Raw genomic sequence first — 3,931 nt, 5'->3', positions numbered from 1 at the left:
GCTGAGGCAAGTGGATTTCTGAGTTCGAGGCCAGCCTGGTCTTCAGAGTGAGTTCCAGGACAGCCAGGGATACACAGAGAAATCTTGTCTTGAAAAAAACGAGTATAAAGAGTGTGAGTAACACATGAAACCTTGGCACACCTTAATGAAACACTGGGAACCGCATTCTCAGGCTCCTTTCTGTGAGCCAGGTAACACTAAGCTGCTTTCTTTTACTCTGAGTCAGCACTGCTGCCATCCTGCTTGTTATTTATTTTGTTGATTTTTAGTCTCTCTGCTTTCCGCTTCTTTCAAATCATAGTTTAAGAGTGCTTACAGCTGTGAGCACCAGAGCATTCTGTGGTGACACTTGCTCATGACCATAGTTTGCTATAACTTTGCCACACTGATGGAATTTGAACACATCTCCTCAGCCTAGTTATTGGTACCCATGATTAGCTGATGCCGCTTGTCACGTCTTTCTCTGTGATAGAGTAACAGCTTTAGAAACTGGGAATAATGGGGCTCAGCTGTTAAGAGTGCTTGCTGCTCTTCCAGAGGACCAAGTTCAGTTCCCAGCATCACCATAGGAGTCTCACAACCATTTGTAACTCCAGTTCCAGAAGATCCAACAACCTCTTTTAACTTCTACAGACACCAAATGGAAGATGTACACATAAGTTTGTTTTGAAAAGTTACCCCCTTGGGGGCTGGAGAGATGGCTTAGTGGTTAAGAGCATTGACTGCTCTTCCAGAGGTCCTGAGTTCAAATCCCAGCAACCACATGGTGGCTCACAACCATCCGTAATGAGATTGGATGCCCTCTTCTCTGGCTGTCTTCTGGTGTGTCCGAAGACAGCCAGCGACAGTGTACTCATAAATAAAATAAAGTGTACTCATAAATAAAATAAATAAATAAATCTTTAAAAAAAAGTTACCCCAACATTTTTTAATCATTGGGAACAAAGAATAAAGAAATATGTTGACAATCATTGGAGGCTGTATAAGACAGTTTTAATTTTAGATAGGATCTTCCCTTGCAGTTCAGATTGACCTGGAACTAACTACATACCTCAAGCTGGCCTTGAACTCCACAGCCTCGAGCCCTCAGCTTTAGAATGCTAGGGTTACAGGCATTCACTACTACATCTGGCTATTGAAGGTGTTATAAAATCTTTTCTCTGTCTCTCTGTCTCTGCCTCTGTCTGCCTCTCTCTCTCTCTCTCTCTCTCTCTCTCTCTCTCTGCTCTGTGTGTCTGTGTGTGCGTGTGCTCTGTGCTGTGTGTGTCCCATCTCCCTTCTTCCCTCCCTCTCTCCCTTCCCACACTACCATCATCCTCATCATCCTCAGTAAGTTTTTGTAGATTTGTAGATTTGTCTATCTGCTTGACCTTTTCCTCCTTTTCCTACACTAAGCTGGGGCCCATAACTAGTCTTATGTGTTCTGCTTTCACGTTTACAATGCCTATAGCAGAGCAGGAGCTTAGTTTTGTTTTGTTTTGTTTTGTTTTTTCCAACTAAATGATGTCTCAGGAGCCGGTGCGTTGAGGCCCCGATGCCATATGTCACTCCCGTGCTCTATCCTGTGATAGTCAAAAGTAAAAGTAACGCAACTATTCAGAGAGTTGTCTGGGAGGTGATTGATACGCGATTTATTGCCCCCAAATCTGTATTTTTCACCCAATATTGGGATGCACACTGACAACAATCCAAGCAAGGGCCGTTGGAAGGGGGTGCGCCTAGAGCCTTGGGGCTTTGAGGACCCTCTAGTTTTGTAAGATAAGCAGGGACCTTCTTTCAGAAGGGCTTTAGAAATCAAGATCTCTGGGGACCAAGAAAAGTCTAGAAAACTGGCTTCCCTAGCCGAGTCGCGGATGGGTGTTGGAAAGCTGGAACTCTGGAGCCTGCAAAGAATCAATCCGGTCCTGGAGAGTTACCATATTAAAACTCTGGATAAGCGATTCCATCGTTTCCTGGCAACCACTAGTTCCGCCCACCGATTGCCCGCCTCTGGGCGTCATTAACTGTTTTACCAATCAGCTCGCAGAACGACAGAAAATCAGACGTCAATTGGAGGACTCCTCAGCTCCGTCACTCAGAGACTCCGCCCCTCCCTGATTCTTCCTGACTGCCAGTGACAAACCTGAGCCGGGCGCTTGGAAACTGCTGGGCAGGTGATTGCGGTAGGTGAGGGGTTGCGGTGTCCAGTGTTTAGCATCTCCTACTATGGCCTGACCCCGGAACACAACTGAGAGTATCAGGGACCGGATCATTAAGGCCAGTAATTTGTTTAGGCCTGAGTGACTGAGGCCTGGGATCTGGACACACGGTTTTCTCTACCGTTCTGAAGGTTCCGGGGTCAGGGACACGCGGAGGACCCCTCCGAGTGAGAGCAAACTTGGGGTTTGGATGTGTAGAGGGCTTCGATGGAGATTTTAAGGACTTCGTGACATAACTGACCTTCTTACTTTGGGCCCTGCTCTGGCTGGACTTGGTTGGCTGAAATTCAGACTTTGCCCTTGTCAGCTTTCCTGATCTTTAAAAGCCCTCTTAAAAGAAGGTGTCGACCGATTCAATAAACCTAGATGATTATGGAAGCCTCTAGACTCTATGCAAGCCCTTCTCCCATCTCGGCGTGGGCGATTTTCAGTGTTTCCCAAGCAGGCGTAGTGTTGGTGCTGGGTAAAAATAAGGATTTGGAGGCAAAACATCATATACCAGCAATGCAGCTTTGAGCAAACTGCTCGTTTGATCTTGTTATTTCCTCTTCCCACTTCTTTCTCGTCCTTTTCCTGCTCCACTTCCTTTTTCCTCACCAGCTCCTGGAATTCGCACTGTTTCTGCCTCAGACTCCTTAGGGCAGGCGTCACAGATGTGCTCCAGCACACCTGTGTCTCTAAAATGATGACAATGCCTCTCTTTCATTGTTTGTATTCAGTGCTAATTATCTGGTTGGATATACATTGCATAGGTTTTTATTGAATTATCACCCTTTACCGCAAAAATATGGACAATTAAAATAGTAATGATAAAAGAATACAGTGGAAAAAGTATGAATAGGGGTGTGGAGGAACTTGAAGTACACAGCCTTGCTGCTACTGTCATGAGCACATACCCTTGCCCTGTGATAGGGCTCCACACTTTTCACCAAGCACCGTTTTTGCTGTTTTCACATGTAAGAGACTATGTGAGGGCTGGGCGGTGGTGGCACAGGCCTTTAATCCCAACACTTGGGAGGCAGAGGCAGGCGGATTTCTGAGTTCGAGGCCAGCCTGGTCTACCGAGTGAGTTCCAAGACAGCCAGGGCTACACAGAGAAACCCTGCCTCAAAAAACCAAAAAAAAAAAAAAAAAAAAAAAAAAAAGAGAGAGAGAGAGAGAGTATGTAAGACTGTCAGTCTGTGTCCCACTGAAGACAGACCCTAACTGATGCATGACAGAACAGCTGCATGTGGGAGGCCTGGAGAGAGCAGAGTAGCTGGGCACTGGTGCACTAGTGAACATAGTGAGTCTTGTGTTTATTGACTATATAAAATGCATGGGCTGGGGCTGTAGCTTCTCACACTCATTTATGGAGTCTCATCTTGTAGGTGAAGGCCATTGGGAGGCAGCAGACTCCACTGTCTAGACAACTGTAAAGCCCTGGGCTCCTTTATGGAGATCTCAAACTCCTTTATGGACTTGTTTTTCGTGTATGTGTGTGTGTGTGTGTGTGTGTGTGTGTGTGTGTGTGTATTTTTTGAGATAGTGTCTCACTATGTAGCCCTGACCTGAAACTTATATAGTCCATGCTAGCCTCAAATTCACAGATATCCTCCTGCCTTTGCTTTGCCTCTGGGGTGCTAGGATTAAAGGTGTGGATCACCACAGCTGTCTACAATATATATGTGTGTGTGATATATATATCACACACACACACACACACACACACACACACACACACACACACACAT

At 45.8% G+C, this 3,931-nt stretch overlaps 1 protein-coding gene across 1 annotated transcript in view; it reads left to right on the top strand.

The window, feature by feature from the left end:
* Nucleotides 1-2,088: 2,088 nt before the first annotated feature.
* Nucleotides 2,089-3,931, top strand: part of Ccdc32 (coiled-coil domain containing 32) — a 13,354-nt gene continuing 11,511 nt past the window's right edge. The window contains exon 1 of the mRNA XM_028767038.1: nucleotides 2,089-2,162. The gene's annotated coding sequence lies outside the window, so the exon portion shown is untranslated. The remainder of the gene's footprint in view (nucleotides 2,163-3,931) is intronic.

This window comes from Grammomys surdaster, unplaced genomic scaffold (genome assembly GCF_004785775.1).
Source record: "Grammomys surdaster isolate TR1022 unplaced genomic scaffold, NIH_TR_1.0 170, whole genome shotgun sequence".
Classification (NCBI taxonomy): domain Eukaryota; kingdom Metazoa; phylum Chordata; class Mammalia; order Rodentia; family Muridae; genus Grammomys; species Grammomys surdaster.
Note: the sequence above shows the minus strand (reverse complement) of the source record. Positions and strands in the feature narration are given on the sequence as shown.